At 43.6% G+C, this 22,396-nt stretch overlaps 1 long non-coding RNA gene across 2 annotated transcripts; it reads left to right on the top strand.

Moving 5' to 3' along the window:
- The first annotated feature begins 3 nt into the window (after positions 1-3).
- Positions 4-22,132, top strand: LOC144310480 (uncharacterized). Of its 2 annotated transcripts, XR_013376207.1 has the most exons (3): positions 18-281; positions 18,246-18,326; positions 21,797-22,132. It is a non-coding gene; the product is annotated as an uncharacterized LOC144310480 (long non-coding RNA). The 2 variants fall into 2 exon arrangements; XR_013376206.1 differs by lacking the exons at positions 18,246-18,326; positions 21,797-22,132 and adding an exon at positions 5,631-6,330 and having other exon boundaries at positions 4-281.
- The last annotated feature ends 264 nt before the right edge of the window (positions 22,133-22,396 follow it).

The following is a 22,396-nucleotide window of genomic DNA, read 5'->3' as shown; positions in this document are numbered from 1 at the left end:
CCCTTTTATCTCCAATATAACTAGAAAAGAGCTTTGGTTTTATTTTCCAAATTCTTTGTTGTGCTGCTCTTGCTGCAGAAGAAACCATGTGCGGTGCCTGTCTTGTGCCTCTAGCTTATTGTCCACGTCAGGCCATCGGGACCCAGCCTGTTTGGCATTTGTATCCTTCACCAAAATTGGTTTCTCTTCTCTTTCTGCCCACGTGGGAAGATTTCATTCCTGGTCTCCTCAGTTTAGGAGTGGCTGTGTGACTTGCTGTGGCCAAGGTCATGTGGGCAGAGGTGAGGCTTCAGCCAGAGCATGAATTGCAGGTTCTCAAAGCCCTGGCCCTCCCTTCATGATGCTGGGGGTATCGATGGGTATGGATGGTACCAAGAGGTATTGAGCCAGCCCAGGGGGAGGGCAACCCTGGAGTGGTGTAGCTGACTTTGTGGGGTGAAAAATTACCTTGAGTCATGTCACGGACAGTTTTGGGTTGGTGGTTTTTGCAGACATGCTAACCTACCTGGGCAGAGACACTGATTTTATGTATTTTTTTTTCCTGAAAAGTCAGGTAAACAAAGACACTTGGTAATATTCAGGAAACCTAAAGCCCAGTACTGATCTCACAAGGTGACAACAGCTGGCTACTTTCTGTGGTGGGTTGGATAACAAGCCCCCCAAGATGTTCTCATCCTAGTCCCTGGACCCTGAATATGTGACCTTACCTGGCACAGAGGACTTTGTCGATAGGATTAAGTCAAGAATCTTGCCATGAGGAGATTATCCTGGATTATCTTCGTGGCCCAATGTCACCACAAGGGTGTAAGAGGGAGGCAGGAGGATTGGCATCAGGAAAGCAGATGTCACAACAGAAGCAGAGGTTGTAAGGGTGCGTTCTGAAGATGGGAGAAAGGGCTACATGCCAAGGAAGGCAGGCGCCTCTGGAATCTGGAGTAGACAAGGAAACAGGGTTTCTCCTGCAGATTCCAGAAGGAATGCACCCCTGCAGACACTTCAGTTTTATCCCTGTAAGATCCATTTCTGACTTCTGATTTCCAGAATTGTCAGATAACCCATGTGTGTTGTTTTAAGCCATTCCCTTAGTGGTGATTTGTTTGCAGCAGAGATAGGAAACAAATCCTTCCTTGTTCACTTTTCTCAGGGCCGGGAAAGTGTGTGTGAATCCAATGGGGTCTGATCTAATTCATTCTGATTGTGCAGATACATCTCAAGAGAAGCACGGGATAGAACAATCGAGGCTGAAGCGTCTTTAAAATAAAGGTTTAGCTGACGATACACGTGTACATATTAATACAGTCATTTGCTCATGAATGAAGTTGACCAGCCACAAAATCATGCTAATTTTATTATAAAGCACAACACATTCTTTGGTTGGAGGGAATGATACTCAGTGGCTTATTTGGGAATCAGTCCAATGGCACATTATTACCAGGGTACCTGGTGTCCAGGGGTGCTTTAAAATTAGAGAAAATGTGAACTCTTCGGTCCCTTAATGAACACTCGTGAAAAGCCCCCAGGAGTGGAGACCTCTGTTCTCATGACTGCCAAGACTGCAGTGTCAGCAAACACACCAGAGGGTGTTTTTAATTTCATTCCTGCCATTCATCCTTGGGGCCACCTCCTCCCTGCCTGTCTTTGAGGTGATGCTTCTGTGTTTCTGGTCTCCACAAATGAGACGTAAAGGGCCAACACTGAGATCCAGGCGGAGTCGACTTTGAGGTTGGAAATTAATGAATGAAGCCGAGCAGGGACCCTGGAGGACACAAGGCCAGTGTGGCGCAACCACAGGTCACCCTGTCAGGGCTCCTGCCAAGCATGTGGTGTCTACACGTCCTGCAGGATTATCAAGCCTGACAGGCAACGTCTGCCCTGAATTTTGGCATCCTCTCCCTTGCTCATCTCATTTCAAGTTGCGAGCGTGTGTAATAAGGACACACAGAGTTTGAAATGCACACAATTTTCCCAGACGCCCGCTTGGGGATTATGTGGAGTTTATTAAACTGAACTTGGGAGGTTGGCATCTTTTAATTAAAGGAAAGAGCCCTTCCCTCCCTGAGAAGCATGTCTGACTATGAGATACTGCTGGTGGATAATCCAAGGAGTGTGGTGACAGACACCAGGCCACCAGAAGGCCATGTGAGATCACCATGAGGAAAGCAAGAGAGCCCAGCTGGCAAAATCTTGTGTTTGCTCCAAAACAGGAGGGTCTGGGGGTCTGGGGGTCCAGCTCAGCCTTCTCACTGCAGGGTGAGGCCTGCCTGAGAATTTAAGTTGAAAGACAGATGTGCTTTGCCAATGACCTCAGTGACTGGTGGCCCTGCTAGTGTCCCCTGGGGAATGGGAGGCTGAAGTCTGGGTAATTCTAAAGGATGTGATATGCAATTAGGTACAGCATTTAGGTAGTTCCATATAAATCCATAAAAACTGCACCCTAAGACTGAAGTGCAATCGCTGATGTTGCAGCATAGAACAGGGGGTGAACAAAGCATGTGTGGCCTCAGACCATGGCTGGAGTATGGCCTGATGTGTCAGTCACCAGAAAGGGCCCTTGCTGAGCTTCATGAGCCAGGCAACAGGGTGCACATGGCTGCCCTGGAGGGTCAGATGTCTGCTGGCAGGACTCCTGCCACGGACTGCCTGCCTATTCTTGTCAGGTGCTTTACATGTGCTGCTTTTGAGTTACTCTAATGTCGAGAGAGAAACCCATGACTGGCCTGTGGGGTTCTCAGGCTCTGACTACTTTTTAACATTTTTTTATTATTACCAAGGACTTATTTACAATTGTGCTAAAATACACATAATGTAACATCTCAAGTGTGCAGGTCAGGGGCTATTAAGCACATCACCCTGTTGTGCAGTCAGCAGCCACCCACCATCTTCAGAACTTGCATCGTGGAAAACTGAAACTGTCCCCTGCTGTAAAATATTTAAACATGTGAATGAGTGCAGAGAGGAGGTTTTAGCAGCCCATACCCAGCTTGTCAACAATCACCATGCCTTCTCGTTCTGCAGCCATTAAATATGTTTGGAGAATGTTTCTTTTTTATTTTTTTAATAATAAATTTATTTTTTATTGGTGTTCAATTTGCCAACATACAGAATAACACCCAGTGCTCATCCCATCAAGTGCCCCCCTCAGTGCCCGTCACCCATTCACCCCCACCCCCGCCCTCCTCCCCTTCCACCACCCCTAGTTCGTTTCCCAGAGTTAGGAGTCTTCATGTTCTGTCTCCCTTTCTGATATTTCCTACCCATTTCTTCTCCCTTCCCTTCTATTCCCTTTCACTATTATTTATATTCCCCAAATGAATGAGACCATATAATGTTTGTCCTTCTCCGAGAATGTTTCAATAGTTAACAAAATGGTATCCAACACAGACACTAGTTTTTCAGTTTTTTTTTCTTGTTGCTCTGTTTTTCTGTTTATTTCAGCTACAACAAAGCACATCATTTTATAAAAATTTTACAATCTATTTATAATTTTTGTTGATCTATTAAGTAGGAGAAATTTCATTTTTGTTTCCCATGTATGTTTTGATTACTGATGGGGTCAAACATCTATATCAACGGAGATGTCCATAGGTGGCTCTTCTTTAATTGCAAATATTAATTCTATTACAGGATTTTTGGATGTTGAAATGTTCTGATCTCCTAGGGGTATCCTTCTTTGTCATGAAGTGTAAATCTCTTTTAAATACACTGCTGTCTTTGATTGACTAATGTATTTAAAAAATATTTTATGTATATGTTTGTGCTTGAAACTGATCTATGGTTTTACTGTTTTTGTAAGCTTTGTCATCAAGTTTATACCAGTCTTATCTAATGAGTTAGGCAGTTTTCTCTCTTCTTATGGTGTCTGAAGCAACTCTATTATTGTTTTTAAATCTTAGCATAACTCATTCATTGCTTTGTTAGAAGTAGCCTCTAACCCATCTCTCCTTGGTGTCCTTTGAGGCAGGAAGACAGATTTCTGAAAATTTACTCATTTCTTTAATGGATATTGACTGATTCAGATTTTCTAATAGTCTTTAGACAATTTTCTTAAATTTTTTATGGAAAATGACCCAGATTTATTGAAAAACCAAGGAAACCTTTAGAAGGATAATAAGAGAAAATATCTTTATGACCTCAGGGTAGGAAAGAATTTCTTAAACAGGATATAAAAATTAACAGTAGCTATGATGGAGAATACTGATAAGGAAATCCCAGCAGGTTGGACTGGAACTGGATTTTTCAGTGTCAACTGGTGGGACATCCATGAAAGATCAGTGGGGCAGGTATGTTGTAGAAAGGACACCTGGGCTGCCATGGAGCGTCATGATGAGTAAGAGTAGCCATGGAGTATAAGTCCATGATGGTAATAAGTAGGTATCTAATAGTTGAACAGATATGTGAGTCAGTGAGGGAAGAAGGAGGGCTTTTGCCCACAGAGAGACTCTAGCAGGGAAGTGTGGAGGAAGAGCATCATCATCATTGCCCAACAACCATGGTGAACATGGGTTTTGGGGAGACTAATCAATGGATGCTGTTTGGGTGGAGGGTTGGTGGGGATGGGGTATTTGTGTGGGCTCCAAGTGCTCCACATAGTGGAGGAAAATGGTACCAATGCAGTGGAGAAGCCAGAAGGGTGATCCAAGTTGGTGTCACCAATGAGAAAGCAGGTAGACTTTGTGCACTTTCAGCGGTGAAACCGGACAGTCACAGCAACATGTGGGTGGTGTCCTGGTCGGGCACATACAATCTGAATCTGAGCACCCAGAGGTGCCAGAGGATCCCAGGTGGGACCATCCCATGGAATCACTTGCCCATCTTCAAGAATATCAATGTTGTGAGAACCAGAGCAAGACTGAGCAGCTGTTCCAGTGATGGAGCCTGAAGAGATATGGGCAGTAAACTCAGCCTGCAGTCTGCATTGTATCCCAAATGGACAGGATGATACTATAAAGCACATACCTGGGAGAACCAGCAGGACTGGAACAGGGACTGCAGAGTTGATAAAAACATTGCCCCCATAATTAAATTCTCCAGATTTAGTAACTGGGCTGTGGTTGCGTAAGTGAATATTCCTTTCTTTAGGAAATGCACAAGGGGCATGATGTGTGTACCTTACTCTGAAATAATTTGGAAAACCACATACATGCACATTCACATACACGTGTATACACAGAAGGTGACCGGCAGATCTGGGTAAAAGGCATCTGGTACTTAACCTGCGCTGTTCCTGCAATGGTTCTGTAACTTTGCAAGTGTTTCAGGAAAAGTTTTAGAAACTCATAATGTTCAGCAAAAAAATAAAAATAAAAATAAAGCAAATTACAGAAGAATGGTACAGGACTCTACTTGCATGAGATTCAGACACTTGCACAAGGGAACTGCGTGTTGTTTAGGACTTGTGCATGGATTGGAGAAGAAGGGAAGCAGAGGGACACAGAATGCAGAGGGACATGGGCTTCAGGGATGAGGAGGCTGCAGAGCAGCCCTGGTGAGGTTTCTTCACTGTTTGCTTTATTGCTGTTCATTAAGCTGCAGAGAGATGTCTTCTCAACATATGATATTTCATAGCACATTTTTAATTAACAGGACTAAATGTAATGCTACTAACCCCTACTCCCAATTCGTTCTAGCAGATAAGGAGACCTAAGCTCACTGAAGTTTAGAACTTTGGCAAGGATGGATTTGAACCTGATTCTGGTGGCAATCAAGCCCACACTGCGTCTCATGCTGTAGGAAAGAGCCCAAGTCAAGACAGAGAAGAGGAGGTGAAGGAAAGCCAGCAGGAGCCAGGCTTGAGGAAGGGACTCTTACTCTGTCCTCCTATCTCCCCTTGCAGGACCCCGGTCTGTGGTCAGGCCCATTGATGGGCTTCGAAGGACAGTGACACCCGGTCCTTTGTTCACTGGCCCCTTTTCCAAGTTGACCAAAGGGCTTCAGGATGGACTTCCCCCTAAATTAACTTAAATTAAAAAGCAATACCTGCCCAGACGGATGAGCAGTGACAAGATGAGGCCCACCCTACTGGCAGATTACGATCTCTGTGCCTGGACAGTTGGAAGCCCTTCTTCCAATGACCCTGGAAAGAGCCGGAAGGAGCTCGTGCTCACCTTAAAAGTGGGAATAATTGTGGCTCCCCTACTGGGACATCCATCAAATGGCCAGATGGGATCACAGCTGTCATGTTTGCCCACAGTCCTCTTGTCTTTGGACCCAGGTGGGTCAGCTGAAAAACACCAATTCCCCTTTGCTGCTCCAGACCTGCATTGTCTATGGCTCTGTGGTCTTACTTCTGTTAATGACCAGATTTTGATCTAATAAATAATTACTTCCTAACTGGGGTGTGCTTCCAGTGTTTGGTGAGGTGGGCAACTGTCAAACAATTTGATTCAAAGCCCCTGTATGTCAGCTCTGTCTGATGTGTTTTCCTCTGTTTCTTTATTCCCCAGTGAAAACATACATACATTTAAAAATAAACACAGGTGTTGGAGGAGATGTTTTGAAATGTTCTCTTGTACCTGACAGCTGTGCTCTCTGTAGAAATCACGACAACTGTTTTCACCATAATTGCACAAGTTTTCCTTGAAGCTTCCAAAGTATTAACACTTGAGTGTATTATTGTAGAAACTTAGCAGAGCAGGAAAATGTATTACCAGCTCTCCTAAGATATTACCAAGAGCTTATGGAATTGTAATGTGATTCTTATAAGTCTCTTGGAATAAAAACAGATGATCTTTCTCATCAAAATGTAATCCTTGTTGGGTTGAGCAACTTTGTGAACAATGCTTATTTCTGAGACAGACTTCTTCATGCCAGCATCCTCCATCTATTGTAGGATGAATCACATCTTTGGGTCCGGTCATGGTAGCGAATCATGGCATCGTGGTACCCGCCTGTATTTACTAGAGGGCACGGTTCACAAACAGGAGGGACTTCATGTGGTGCAGAGGCTTCATTGGTTTGAGAAGAGCCACAGGGAAGGAGGTGATGTTTTCCTGCTCAGCTGTGTTTATTGGCAGGAGGAGAGAAAAAATAAGCCAAATGCCGGAGAGGGCGGTCTGAGACTAGCAGGGCAAAGCTCAGACTGGCATAGCTCCTGTCGCAGCAGCCCCTTGAGCCTTTCTCATTAGAGATCTGTAAAGAACAGTGTACTGGCCCTGGACCCCTCATGTGGAACCAGCAGCCAAGAGGCCCTGCCAGAGTTCGTAGCTTCCACATAAGTGGTTTTGCTTTGTTTTATGCACACAATCCAAATGCAAATCATACAAAGGGCACACAGCTCAGAGTCTATCTTCGTCTGTGTCCCTCAGGCTCCCAGATGTCTTATGGGTTTCTTTCTGGGTTCTTGGCTGAAAATGTCCAAGGCAGTCAAGGGTGTCAGGGTGGGCAGGCATGCCGATTTTGACTGTCTGTCCTTCCTTCTTCTGCAAGCTGGCAGGGCGCCACAGCCTCTGCCTCACCCTGCTCTTCCCAGGGTCTTTGAGATCCCTCCACAGCTAAACACAGTCACATGGTTATTTCAACAGTAGCCAAGCAGTCCTTCCTATGGATGTATCATAACCCTTCAACTGATCCTCCATTGATGGAGATTCATGTTATTTCTGTAATCTTTTGCTGTCACAAGGAAGAGTCTTGTGCACACAATATTTCTGTTCTTGAGTGACTAAAATTCGAAGGGTAAGCACTCAGAAGTAGGTTTCTGGGTAAGATGGTAGGTGCACTCTCCATCGACTGGCAGAGAGGTTGTCACCAGATGGTGACACACTTTTGCCCGGCACATCTGATGGGGCGGGGAGGGTGGGGTCTCTATCCCATGTTTCCTTGTTTTTGACTATTGTCTACATCATACTGAAAATGCATTTCTCTAACTAGGAGTGAGGTTAAAAAAATCTTCACTATGTTTAAGAACCACTTGTGCTGCTTTTTCAATGAGCTTTCATCTCCTGTTTCTGTGGGCGGTTGGTTGTTTTGTTATAGATTTTTAGGTGCTCCTCATGCATTAAAGAAATTAGCCCTTATCTGTAATAGAAATGAAGTCTTTCCCCCTCTGATCCTCCCTCCCATCCTTTGTTTCTTTTATAATATTGCAGTCCACATTTGTCTTTTGACTTTTCTTCTGATGCTTTTGTTTTGCCTCGCAGAAAATTTTTATTTTTACATAACCAAATATTGTACAAACAGTTTTTTCCTGTTTTAAACATTCTTATTTACATTTTTGATTCATCTGAATTTACTTCAGTGGAATATGTGCAGTAGAGATCTAATTTTTTTGTTTTTCTCCAGATGGCTACTCTCCCTGGCACTTGGGCCAGGCCCTGGAAAACTGACACTGCCCCATCCTCCCCTGTGCTCAGATAGCACAGCTGTAAGATACAATGATGCAAAGATCTGTAGCAAGACTCACACATAATGTGATTTTCAGTATCTGGCTTGCTTTTTTCCCCCAGGGCAGCATTTTGAGTTCCTCCATGTTGTTGTGCTGGTTCCATTTTTCTGCTGAGTGCATTCCCTGGTGACTATTGTAGTGTCCTTGCTCATTCACTTGTGGGTGGACATTTGGGTTGCCTGTGGCGTTTGGCTGGGATGAATAAGGATGTGACAAGCACTCAAGTAAAGTCCTTGTGTCGGCAGAGACTTTCATTTCTCTTGTGTGAATACCTGTCATTGGAACTTGGGGATATATTGTAAGTATGGTCAGGTTTTTAGGAACCTGGTGAGCGCTGTCCCAGCCTGGTTCTATCATTTCATACTCCTGTCAATGAGAATGAGTGTCTGAGCTGTTCCATATTTCTGCCAACACTTGGTATTGAAAGGCTTTAAGTTTACCCAATATAAACCCATGGTGGTATTTCCACTGTGGTCTTCATTTGTATTTCTCTGATGACAAACAAAGTTGAGCTTTTTATGTGCTCATATGACACCTACATATCTCTGTTCACATTTTTTGCCCACTTAAAAAATCGCGTTCTTTTCTTGTATTGAATTGTGAGGGTTTAAAAATAGATATATTCTGGATTCAAGTTTTTATTTGATATATGTATATTGTGATCTCCCCCACCATCCCTAAATACTGATTGTCCTTTTATTTTCTTAATAGTATTTTTTAGGGGATCCCTGGGTGGCGCAGTGGTTTGGCGCCTGCCTTTGGCCCAGGGCGTGATCCTGGAGACCCGGGATCAAATCCCACTTCGGGCTCCCGGTGCATGGAGCCTGCTTCTCCCTCTGCCTATGTCTCTGCCTCTCTCTCTCTGTGTGTGACTATCATAAAAAAAAAATTTAAAAAAAAGTTTAAAAAATATAGTATTTTTTAAAGAGCAGAAGTTTGAATTGGAAAAAGGCCAATTTATCATTTTTATCTGGTATGGTTTGCTTTTTTTTTTTTTTTTTTTTTTTACATATTATCTAAAGAATCTTTGCCAGCCACAATGTGATGAAGGTTTTCTTTTATGTTTTGTCCTAAATGTTTCACAATTGTAGCTTTACATTGAATTTTGGATCTATATCAAATTAATCCACATCCTCTTCAGCATCTGGTATCATCAGAATTTTAGATTTTTGTCATTCTAAAATAGGTGTGTAGTGATACTCCATTGTTGTCTTATCTGTGATTCCCTGATGACCTATAATGTTGAGCAGCTTTACATATGCTTACTTCCCACCTGTTTATCTTCTTTGGCAAGATATGCATTCAAATCTTTTGTTTATTTTTAAATTAGGTTGCTCATTTCCTTACTGTTGAGTTTAAAGAGTTTGTATATCTTGGATAACATTCCTTATCAGATAAATCTTTTGCAAGTAATTTTTTTTTTCACTTGTGGCTCTCTTTGTTGTCAACAGTATCTGTTGCAGAGTAGAAGATTTTGTTTGGAGAAAGTCCAACTTATCAAAATTTTCTTTCTTGGATTGTGTTTTTGATGTATCTAAAAACTCACCATACACCTTATGTGAGTTTTGGTAGATTGTCTTTCAAGGAATCAGTCCCCTTCATCTCAATTACCCAACATGTGGGCACTGAGTTGTTTGTAGTGCTCCTTTATTATACTTTTAATGTCTGTGAGATCAGCAGTGAGAATCCACTTTCATTTCTGACATGAGTCATTTGGGTTTTCTCTCTTGTTTAGCCTGGCTAGAGACTTTGTATATTCATCCCATATCCTGCAATCTTGCTCAACTCAGTTATAAATATTTTTTTTTGTATATTCCTTAGGATTCTTCTATCTACAAGGGCATATGATTTGCAAATAGGGACAGTTTTACTTCTCCTTTACCATCCAGAAGTCTTTTAATTCTTTTTCTTGCATAAAGGCCATGGCAACCATCTCCAGTTAGTACGTTCAATGGGAGGGATGAGAATGAACATCCTTGCTTGCTTCTGAACTTAAGAGAAAAGCACTCCATTTTTCATCATTAAGTATGTTACCTGGGTTTTTTCTTTTTTGGGGTTCCCTTTCTTTGGTTGAGGTAATTTCCTTCTGGCGTCTCAGGTGTTTTTCAATTAGGAAAGGGTGTTTTATTTTGCCAAATACTTTTCTATGTTTATTGAGATGGATATGTGGGGTGCATAATCCTTTAAGTCACTGCCCTGGGGGATACAATCAACATCTTAACTTAAAACAACCTTAATCCAATTAATACTGCCTTAATTTCAATAGCACACAAAAGCTTCTCTCAATATAGCTCTATTTCCTGCCCCTTCCTTTGTGTTAACATTGTCATACAAATTACATCTTGACATTACAAGCCAATCAACAAGGTTTTGCAATCATTGTGCTATGGGGTCCTTTTAGATGACATAGGAGAATAAGAGTCATGACAAATATTGTCTTTATATTTTGTAAAGGCCTTTATATTTACCTTTTAGCATTTACCTTTATTGGTGTTCCTTGTTTCTTTGGATAGATTTATGTTACTGTCTCATTTCAGCCTAGAGGACTCCCTCTAGGAGTCCTTAATATATCTTATAGGGAAGGTCTGGTAGCAACAAATTCATTCCATTTTTTTGTTTTGTTTATCTTGGAATGTTTTAATTTCTCCTTTTCTGAAGGTTAGTTTAGCCTGATATAGAATTCTTGGACGGCAGTTTCTTTCTTTCAGGACTTTGACTATGTCACCCCCTTGCCTTCCAGCTTCCCTGGTTTTGATGGGAAGCCAGCTGTGAAGACTCCTTGTGTGCAACATGTGGCCTTGATCTTGCTCCTTTCAAGATTCCTGTACTTGATGTTCATCAGTTGGTCCATAATGTATCCACCTGTGGTTCTCTTTGATTTTGTCTACTTGGGAGTTTGCTGAGCTTCTTGGTGTTTAGATTGACATCTTCACCACATTTGGGGATTTTTTGTTGTTGTTGTTCATTACTTTCAGAATTTTTTCCCTCCTTTGTGCCTCTGCTGTCTTTCTGGGATTTCCATTATACACATGTTGGTGTGCTTGGTAGTATGCCACGAGTTTTTCTTTGTTCCTTGGACGGGATAATCCTAACCACTTGCCTTCAAGTTTGTTGATTCTTTCTTCTGCTAGTTCAAATCTGATGTTGAAGCCCTTTAGTGAAATTTCATGTCAATCACTATACCTTTGTAACTCCAAAATTTCTATTTGGTTATATTTTTTACAGTTTATACCTGCACTGATATTGTGTCTATTTTTATTTTAAAAAGATTTATTTATTTATTTTTGAGAGAGAGAGAGCTGGAGAATGGTCTAAAGGGGAAGGAGATAATCCTCAAGCAGACTCCCTACTGAGTGCAGAGCCTGATGCAGGGCTTGATGCCACAACCCTGAGACCATGACCTAGCTGAAACCAAGAGTTGATTGCTTAATTGACTGAGCCACCCATGAGCCTTGATATTGTGTCTTTAGTGAGACATTGTTATCTTATTTTCCTTTAATTCTTTAGTTGTGGTTGCCTTTAGACCTGTAAAAATATTTCTTTTTTTTTAATTTTTATTTATTTATGATAGTCACAGAGAGAGAGAGAGAGAGAGGCAGAGACACAGGCAGAGGGAGAAGCAGGCTCCATGCACTGGGAGCCTGACGTGGGATTCGATCCCGGGTCTCCAGGATCGCGCCCTGGGCCAAAGGCAGGCGCTAAACCACTGCGCCACCCAGGGATCCCTGTAAAAATATTTCTAATAACTTATAGTAGTAGTAGTAGTAATAATAATAATAATAAACAACTCTGTTTAGGAATTTCCTTGTGGCCTCTCATAAATAAAGTCTCTATTGACTGCCTTTATTCCTGTGTATTGGCCGTGCTTTCTGGCTGAGATGCATGTCTTGTAACCTTTTGTTGAGTACTTGACATTTGGAATAATTAATGTGACAACTCTGTAAATCAGAACACTCCCCCCCCCCCCCCCAGGTTTATTCTTGGTGCTATTTGTGAACTGACTTTTTGGGACCAAATCTGTATTTTTTTGTTGTCTGTGGCTGGTGAAGTGTCTGCTTGATTAGCTTCATGGGCAGCTAATGACTTGACAGAGATTCTCTTAAATGACTTGAATCAATAAATCGCCTGGCCTTTGCTGTGGGGCTTTTATGCATGTGCTGGGGCATGTCTTCAATGCCTGGGCAGGAAATTTGCAACTCTGCTTTAGCCTTTCACTTCCTGCCTGTGCAGAGTCTGAGCACCAGCTGCCAGTGAGAGAAAAGGACCTTTCCAACACTCCCCAGGCATGACACAGCCCTGCACATGTGTGTGGCCTTTTAGATTCCTAGGAATATGCCAGAGCTTTAAATCACCTCTGTCCAAAAAAACCCCCCAAAAAACAAAAAAAAACCAAAAAACACAAAAACCCCCACCACCACCACAACAAAACAAAACAAAAAAACACCTCTGTCCTCATTTCCCATTTTTTCCTTTAAAATTTTTTTAAATAAATTTATTTTTATTGGTGTTCAATTTGTCAACATACAGAATAACACCCAGTGCTCATCCTGTCAAGTGCCCACCTCAGTGCCCGCCACCCAGTCACCCCCACCCCTGCCCATCTCCCCTTCCACCACCCGTAGTTCGTTTTCTCATTGACCTCTCATCAGATCACTTGGTAACACCATCTCCATCTCCAGCAGCTGCAATGTTGAACAGCCCCTGGATATAAGGCCGTTATCACTGAGTGATGTCTGTATCAGGTTGGATACAGACAGTGGGAATGGAGCTTTTCCAGGGAGCTCACAGGCCAGTTAGGGACCATCCGTTGGGTTGGGGCTTTTTAGGGAGCTCCAAATCTGTTTTCCCTCTCCAGTGACTGCCAGGCTGCTGGTTTTTACAGCTACCATGATTGGAAGGCTGTTAATTTTGAAGCCTATGTGTTTGAGGAGAGGGCAAGTTAAAATGCCACAAAGCTCACAGTTCTTACCAAGATTTAGTCATTTTTCTTGAATAAATTTTCCTGGAATTGTCACAAAATTTTGGTAGTCTCCACAGTTTTAAAAAACTGACTTGGACAATTTTTCCCCCTGTTCTCATTGCTTTTATGTAGGAGTAGATTTTTGGAGGTCCTTACTCTGTCATGGCAGATCCAGTATTCTATTTCAGGCAGTCTGACACTAAAATCTGTGCTTATGTACTGTACACCATGGTTTCTCCTCCAGCACTGTCTTGATTATCACTATTCCCCAAACTCATAACCGTATAATAAAATCCTATCATCACATTTATCTGTTAATTCTTCTAGTGTCCGAGTATCAAATCTTCCTGGGAAGGCCCATGGAGATCACAGAGGAAGTTGCTGGAGCCCCAAAGAGCTATAGACAGGCAGTTTAGCCATTTAATTTTTCTGGGGTGAGATTGGTCCTGGTGATTCATTCTGTGCTCTCATTAGAGCAATTATCCAGTTAATTGCTCTGATCTGGATTTGGCCGAGACAGTCACTGCAGCTGGGGAGCCCCAGAGAACAAGCAGATGGACGTCAAGGAGCATTCTGAAGGAGGCCTGGGTAGGCAGGCTGGTCTCTGTGCCCCAAACATGCTGTTCAGCACCAGCCACCCAGCGTTTATTGATAGGACTGGCTCCTCTGGAATGTCCTTCCTTCTCTCTGCTGCAGTCAGCAAATGAGAAGGACAGAGAAGTTCCGGGAAAGGTGACCTCTGAAACTGGGAAGGAATGGATATGAAGCTGTTATCTGAGAAGACATCTATTGAGTCCTGGTTCATGGCAGGGATATGCAAAGTCACCACAGTGATGGAATTGTCCCCAGGCCAGTGAGGCTCCACTGACACCCAATCTTATTGTTAAAGAAGCTAAAAATAGGATGTTTCAATCAGAAATAAGGTGGATAATGTTGCAACTGCATAGTTCAATTCCATTTCCTCACTCCCTTACAGAAACACATTTTAATGATACCCCTCCACTCGGTTCATGGACTTACCTGGTGATCATTTCCCTGATTTCCCAGTTCACAACTGGAGTGGACATACTTGGATTCGTTAAATCCCCAATTTGCTCCATAGCTTCAGAGTAAAAGCTATTATAGCAAGGAAGACAGTGTAGAAGTCTCTGGAATGCTGGTCAAGATAATGAATCAAAACCAGTGCCATATCTTGGGGAATGACAGCCATCCACAAAAACCTAATGGATACAGGGGCAGCCCCCATCAAGTCCACGTCTAATTCAACAACCCAGTACACGAAAGTCAGATGGGCCCTGGGGGACACCTGTGGACAGCTGCAGACTTAGCTGAGCAATGGACCTGATTGTGCCACTGTGCTGGGTTTGGCATCTTGGCTGGAGAAGGTGGACACAGTCCCATGCAGCTGGGTGCAGTCATTGATCTGCTGAATGTGGTCTTTTCATTCCTTATCAGGAGATATGAGAAGCAGTTTATATCCACATGGGTAGGCTACAGTATACTCTTCAGTCTTTTCTCAGCACTTTGTATTTTCTGCCCTGACATAATAATAGCTCCCAAAGTATGTGGACCGTCTACAAAACTGTTTTATTTCTGCAAAACATCACATTGGTCCAGTCAATCAATGGCTTCATGTCACTCAAACAAAATGAGTAATTAGTGGCAACTATTTTGGTGGCCTTGATGAGGTATGTGCACTCCAGAGGTGAGAGAAAACCCCCCAACGTTTCAGGGGCCCCACTGCATTAGTGGTATCTTAGGGCCTGAGTCTTGCCAAGATAGTCCTTGCGAGATAAAGAACAGATAATTGCAGCTCACATCTCCCACAAGTAAGGAGAGGGTGCAATGCTTGGTAGGCCTCCTGGGTTGTGGAGGGGGCATATTCCTCACTTGGGAATGATCTGTGTATTCCTTTTTGGCGAGAGACATGAAAAGCTGCCAACTTTGAGTGGGGCCTAAGGTAAGAAAGGGCTGTGTAGTAGGTCCAGACTGTAGTGCCAGTAGCTTACTACATGGGCCACATGACACGGAAGACTCTATGAGAGTTGAGGTTTCTGTGGTGGAAAATACATGTGGGGAGTTTACAGCAGTCTCAATGGAAAAGTCCCTCAGATTCCAGAGCAAGACATGCCATCTGCAGTGTGAAAGTTCTGTTAATGCTTGTTTTATTCACTACAGTATCCCACATCCCCAGGGGCTCCAACAGTGTCAGGCATAGAGGAAACTCTCAATGAATGTTTGCTCAGTGAGCTTGTGAGTCAAGTGACTGAAAGTCTCTGCCAATGCTGAAGGTACCCATGTTCCAAACTCTCGCCTTATCTTGTTTCTTATTTGATCTCATTTCATATCATGCTCCCCAGCACCTGACTCCAGCCCTATGGGTCTCCTACTTGTTTCTCAGTAGGCAAAGCTCAATGCTGCCTCCCACCTCAGAATCCCTTTGCCTGGGACATGGTCTCCTAGATGTCACATAGTTTCTTTCTCGCTTTATTCAGGCTCTGCTCCTCAGAGAGGTGGTCTACACACCCTGGCTGAAAGAGAAGATCCATTACTCCTTGCTCTCCTTTGTTTTTCAAAAGCAAGCCTTACCTCTGATTGCACATCTCCCTCCAGCAAACAAGTTCTGGGTGGCAAGAGTTTGTTTTATTCACTGCGGTTGCCCCAGATCCTGTGCTTGGTACACCATCAGTACCCAGCAAATACTTGCTAGTGACAGTTTAAGAAGTGCTGGATGCAACAGCTAAGCCATTCTCTTTCCTGCAAGATTGTTCAGAATCTTTAGCATGCACGTATCCTATAACATACACATATGGTATAATGTGCTATAGACTTCCATGAGGGACAGGCAGTGTGAAGAATCTCCAAAGTCTGTTTCACTGGAGAAACAATTTGGCATCTCAGGGCAATATACTACAGACTACATTTGGAGAAACTGCATGAAGGTAGTTTTGGTTCACAAGAGAGACCCTGGTAGAGAGAGTCAACCTGTCCTCTTCCCTCTATGCTGTCGACTTTATGCTCTTCCAAAACTGACTCCATTTCAAGGGCCATCTTGGGTCCTACTTACCCCCAGACATCTTCCCTAGCCTAGCTAATGACCTTGCATTCTTACCTATCACCGTGAGTTGACCTTGACACTAAAAAGGGAAGTGAGCCCACAAGCCTGCCCATATTTCCATCTTACTATTTTACCTGTGTATTGCTATCTACCATATTTGAATGTACATAATCATGCTTTGATGTCCCTGTTGAGGGAAGGGACCAGGTATTGCTCCCATTGCAAGACTGATCAAAATGAACTACCTGAGAGTCAGCTCCAATGGCTATACTTCCACCCTCTGTAGGAATGCTTTGAGCCTTCTTATGAGTTCTTGGGGTATCAGGGAGAGGGGATTACATAGTTAGGATGAGTTGGCTTAAAGCCCCATGGGGTTCTGACCAGGAAGGTGGATGGTGAGGAGCATCCCTAAGACTGGAGGGGATATTAGAAGTGTTTCTCTGGGGTGGCCTTAAGCAGAAACAATCATAGCTAGGAGTCAATGAAAGCACAAATATTTGACTTCACATTCAGAAGGGTCTTAGCTCAGATATTGTAGGGAAGCTAAGGGTTCCAGACATAGATTTCAAAATATTGGAACTACAAAGCAGGTGCAGGGAAGCTCAGGGATCCAGGCAGACTGGCACACAGAGACCTTGGGACTTCACATCCATTACTACCTGCAGCCAGCTGTGTGAGAGGGGGCTCAGTAGGTTTTGAGAGAAAATTGGGTAAACAAACTGATTTCTTGTTGGAAACTCCAACAAAGTCTTTCAGCAGCCCCATGGAAGGAGGTTCTTGTCAGGGAAGAGCTTAAACCAGGGTTTTCAAGATTGCATTTGATAAGACTCACAGCAACTCTCCCCTGGTTAAATTGTCTGGAGAGAAAATGACTGGCTGATCATCACTGGAATGATGCTTATGATTCCCATTATAGATTAACCTAGCATGAAGGTATTGCAAGGAAAGCCTGTCTGGGCATTTCTTACAACTTTAAGTGGATTGGTTGGTAATAGACTTTACTGGTTAAATCCTAATGTTGCTGTCACACAGGACTAGCTGTAAGCTGTGTCAGCTGGGCAAGTGGTTTAATTTGTTAAAACTCTGTTTACTCCTAGAATGGGTGTAGGATTAACTGATGCAGTGATTATAAAGTACACAGCACTATTATTACAGTTGTTACCATCACCACCATCATCATCACCATTATCATCACCATCACCATCATCACATCATCATCATCACCATCATAATAACTACAACCATCATCATCTTTACCATCATCAGCATCATCATTGCTAATGTCAACTGAGCTCTTGCAATGAGTGTTAGTTGAGTAAATAAAATGAATACTAAATGTTATGGTATAGAAGAAACACAGAGGGTGGGGATTACATTTCTTTTAAAAAGTCAAGATTGCCAGAGGATAAAAAACTAGATATGAAAAGAATTGGGAGCTGGTTAATTCTCTGTGAAACAAACAAACAAACAAACAAACAAACAAGAAACAAAAGAAATGGTGCTGGCTGAAACTCAGGACACCCACCGATCAAGAGTCACATGGAGCCAGCCAGGTGCCCTCCAATACTTGGACTAGAAAAACAAATAAAAGGAAAAAAAAGGAAAAAGAAAAAATGTTTTGTCAATGCCAAAAAAAAAAAAAAAAGAAAAAAAAGAAAAAAAAGAGCTACTTGTGTCTCAGACATTCCTTCTAAGATCATTGTCCTAATCTCTGAAGTATATTCTTTATAAATTCCTTTACTGAGGAAAAGGGTCTTTTCACGGTAAGCCTTCTCAATTTTTGTTTGTTTAGAAGTATCTTTATTTTACTAGGTTCTTCTAGATTGACAGTGGCTTTCTCTCTACAGCTCTGTGTTGTCACTGCCATGCTGTCTTCCGGCGCCAGCTGGTGCACAGTTGAGATGTCTGTTGTCAGCATAGTTGTTCCTGTAAGTAAGTTGTCTTTTCTCTCTGACTGCTTTTCAGATCCTTGTCTTTGACGTTTTACAGTTTTGATGGGATCCTCACCCCCTCATTGGGTTGCATTTATATATTTTATTTCCCTTCATCCATTTGCTCAACAGATGGTTGCAATATTTGATGGGTCTCTGTTCTGGGGCTATGAGATCCGTAATTGAATGAGCCAGAGATCCCAGCCCCATAGTCTTATGTTCTAGGGGGGATATAAACATCAATGTGATAAATGAGATTATATATATATTATATATATCTATATATAATGGAGGAAGATTTGGAGAATAAGTGGTATGGGGATGGAGAGGTCACAGAATCAAATAAAGGACAGGTGTCATTGAGAAGGTGACATTTGGGCAAAGACTGTAGCTGACTGTACTTAACTATCACATTTGGGCATTGATGCTTGCCTCGTAAAGCCCAAAGTGACTCAAAATCTCTACTGTCCCCCTACACAGCACCAGGGTGAGCCAGCACCCTATCTTTGGCTGCCCCTTCTTGCCTCTCATGCATTTGTTGTATAATATTTCTGTTTTTTTCTGATCCTGATATGCCCCCAAGATACTCATTACAGGAAAGTGCTCCTGATGTATGGCCTTTCTCTCTCCCACTCAGACTCTCAACAATTTCTGGAATAAAACCACCAAAAGAATTGAGGTCAAAATATCACCTTTATTCCTGCTAGATTTCTGCTAGAGTCCAACTGGAAAGATCAGCATAGTGGGCAAGCCAAATGGGCGTAGTGTCTCGGTCAGCTCAGGCTTCTGTAGTAATATGCACAGACTGATGGCTTACGTAGCAGACATCCATCTCACAGCTCCAGGGGAGCAAGTCCAAGATCAGGGCGCTGTCTTGGTTGTTGGTGAGGTTTGGAGATGACTGTCTTCTTAGTGTGTTCTCATATAGCTCTTCTTTGGGGTCCGCACAAGGAGACAGTGTGCTCTGGTCTCATCACCTTCTTAAGAGGGCACTAATCCTATTGTGGGGGCCCCACCCTCATGACCTCAACTAACATCTCTCACCTCCCAAAGGTCCTACCTGTAAATGCCATCACAATAAGGTTATGGCTTCAGCATATGAATTTTGGGGGACACAAACATTTAGTCCATGGTAGCGCATAACTCCAATCCTGGAAACAGGAAGACTTACCCGGTCATAGGCCGCAGCAGGAGAAGATTCTCCATGTAGACACCTGCTCAGGTAAGACTTAGCACACTATAGAGTGAGTACTTAGGTTCTCACTGTGTAGAAGGAGTACTCAGGTACTCACTGTGTAGAAGGAGGAGGAAGGCAGAGCTGGGCTGTCATTCTTCCCAGATTGAGGGATCAGACAGGTGAGGAGGAGGAAGTCTGGAGAGAGGCCCGAAACCACACTACTTAAATTTCTTTCACAGGAAAGAAACATCAAGTGTGGCTAGAGGCAGTCCTCGTTTGCAACCATTATTATTACTTTACATAATTGATGGTTGTTTAAATCCACCCTCATGCTTGCCTCTGTCTCTGCTTGCCTTCCTTTGTGTACCTGGTACCTCCTTTTGGATTTAAGTTCTTACTTTTGGACAAAGCTGTTTAATAATTCAAAGACAAGGTTAGCTTCTGGATTCTGCTATCATGTTGAGAAGGTGGTAGTAGGTCTGAGTGTCATTACCTTTCCAGGCGACCTGTCTTTTCTCACTCATTGATTTCAATGGTGTCTTTGGTGTTCTGCAATATTATTATCGTACATCCAGAAGGGCTTTATATTTGTTTGTACTTCTTGGGATCCATGCTCATGGAATCTGAGGGGTTAACGCTTTTACTTATTCTGGAAAATTCACTGCCGTGACTTTCTCTAGTATTTTTCTCTCCCTCGTGCTCCTTCTGCTCCTTTTCTGGAAAGCATAGACATTTGCTGGGCCTTTTTCACACTATCCCTAGTGTCCTTAACTACATTTTTAAAAAAGATTTTATTTATTTATTCATGAGAGACACACAGAGAGAGGCAGAGACATAGGCAGAGGGAGAAGCAGAGGGAGAAGCAGGCACCCTGCTGGGAGCCCGATGCGGGACTCGATCCCAGGACCCCAGGATCATGGCCTGAGCTGAAGGCAGACGCTCAGTCACTGAGCCACCCAGGTGCCCCTCTTAGCTACTTTAAAAACGTTTTTAAAATCCATTCATTCAAATTTCAGTGACTTACTTGGCTCATGTTGAAATGCATCTGTTATTTTTGTATGGTGCCCCACCTTCCCCCACAGTTGCATCCTTTCTTCTATGTCTTCACTACTGCTGTCATGCCCTCCTTCCTAGCACTCTCCCTCCAGACAGTGCCCTGCTCAGTCCTTGCTTCCTTGCTTGCTGGACAAATGTCCCACAGAAGGACTTTCCTCACCTTTCCCAGCAGCAGCACTCCTGTGGGACTGTCCAGGCTCCCGGCCTGCCTTGCTGTTTCTTCTTTGTTTCATACTGCCTGCACCCTGCGGACCTAGATGCCCATTACCTGCAGTCAAAGCCCTTCACTGGAGGAAAGCCCTAGGAGAGCAGGCATTCTGCTTCATTCCCTGATGGCTCTGGAGTGCTGTAGATCTCTAGTGAGACAGCCGGATGCCTGAGCGCTGAACATACTTATCCTATCCTAGATCTCCCAGCAGAGCTTGCCTGGGTCTTCTCTTGCCTTGCTTTTGGGCTATCACTGCGGCAGATCACTTCCTTGTGTATTGTGATTGTGGCTCATGCTCCTCTTTAGCAAAGCCCCTCCCCAGTGAAGCAGATGGTGGAGGGGGTCAGAGCACAGCTCTGGGGCGAGACAGCTGTGTTTAAGTCCCTGCTCTGCCGCTCATAGCTGTGTGACCTTGGAGAAATTATTTATCCTTTCTGTGGCCTGGTTTGCTCATCTGTAGACCTAGGATGATGGTGGCTGCTTTGTGCGGTGGTTCTGGAGACTCACCATTTGTCTAGGTAGCACTCTCGGAACAGAGTGGGCTGCAACCATCACCTGCACAGCTGGTCGTCTGCAGGAATGTCACGTGGCCAGTGACAGGGTGTTCTTCTCGGGCCTTTGAGCCTCTGCTCACAGGTGACTGTCTTTAGTGTTTCTGCCTCAGTTCCTGGGCTACACATGTGTGCAAGACTCTATCCATGGTGTCCTCAAGGGCAGCTGTGCTAGAGTCTTGCAGAGACACCACCCCTGCTGAGCCTGGGCTGACACACAAGGGCTTCAATGCCCTGCCTTGGAAGGCTGCTTTGTTCAGCCTGCCTTTCCATAGAGGCCCGCCCCAGGTGGTCTTGCACTTCCAGCTCCCTGCCTGTGGGTCCATGGCCTCATCCCTGTCCTGTGTTGGTTATGGAGACCAATATGCACACGTGTGCAGATGCATGCACACACAGCCCCACGCCCCAGGAGCTGTGGCCTCATCCCAGGTGCTCCCCATTCTGGTTGTCAGTGTCTCATTTTTTTTCTCCCCAGGGCTTGCCGTCACCTCTGGAGAGCTTGGCTACACATCGGAAGTCTATTTGCATGTTTCCCCCTCATCTGTAGGAATTCCAGCAGGAGGATTTGAGGTTACTCTGTCACATTCCCAAGGTGGAAGTGTAGGTAGTGTTGCTCACACTCTGCCTACTGCTCTGCACTTTGCTTTTGCCCTTCACGCTGCACCTCACGGATACTTCAGCAGGTGCCACAAGCCCGCCTCACCATTTCTGGGGCTGAGTACTATTCCCACACTTTAGTCCACTTAGTTTACCTGTTGATGTTCTTCAGTATTTTTCCAAGTTTTCAATACTATAAACAATGATGCAGTAAGACTTTGTACATGTCCACATGTATAATCTGGGAGTTTCTCTGTGGTAGAAACAGAGGTGGGTTAAATGGTATGTCTGTGTTTAATTTGAAAGCATGGCCAAAGTTCTCCAGACAACGTCAGTTCACACTCTCACTGATGATGTATGAGTGAATTTGCTTCCCTCCAACTGCAAACAGATGTCTTGCTGTCAGTCTTGTTTGCTCTATGGTGATGATGACCATGCAGAGAAAGAAAGCAGGGTAAGGGAGCAGAGAGAGGCAGTG

The sequence above is a fragment of the Canis aureus genome, chromosome 3 (genome assembly GCF_053574225.1).
Source record: "Canis aureus isolate CA01 chromosome 3, VMU_Caureus_v.1.0, whole genome shotgun sequence".
NCBI classification, from domain to species: domain Eukaryota; kingdom Metazoa; phylum Chordata; class Mammalia; order Carnivora; family Canidae; genus Canis; species Canis aureus.
This window is presented reverse-complemented; position numbering and strand designations above follow the sequence as displayed.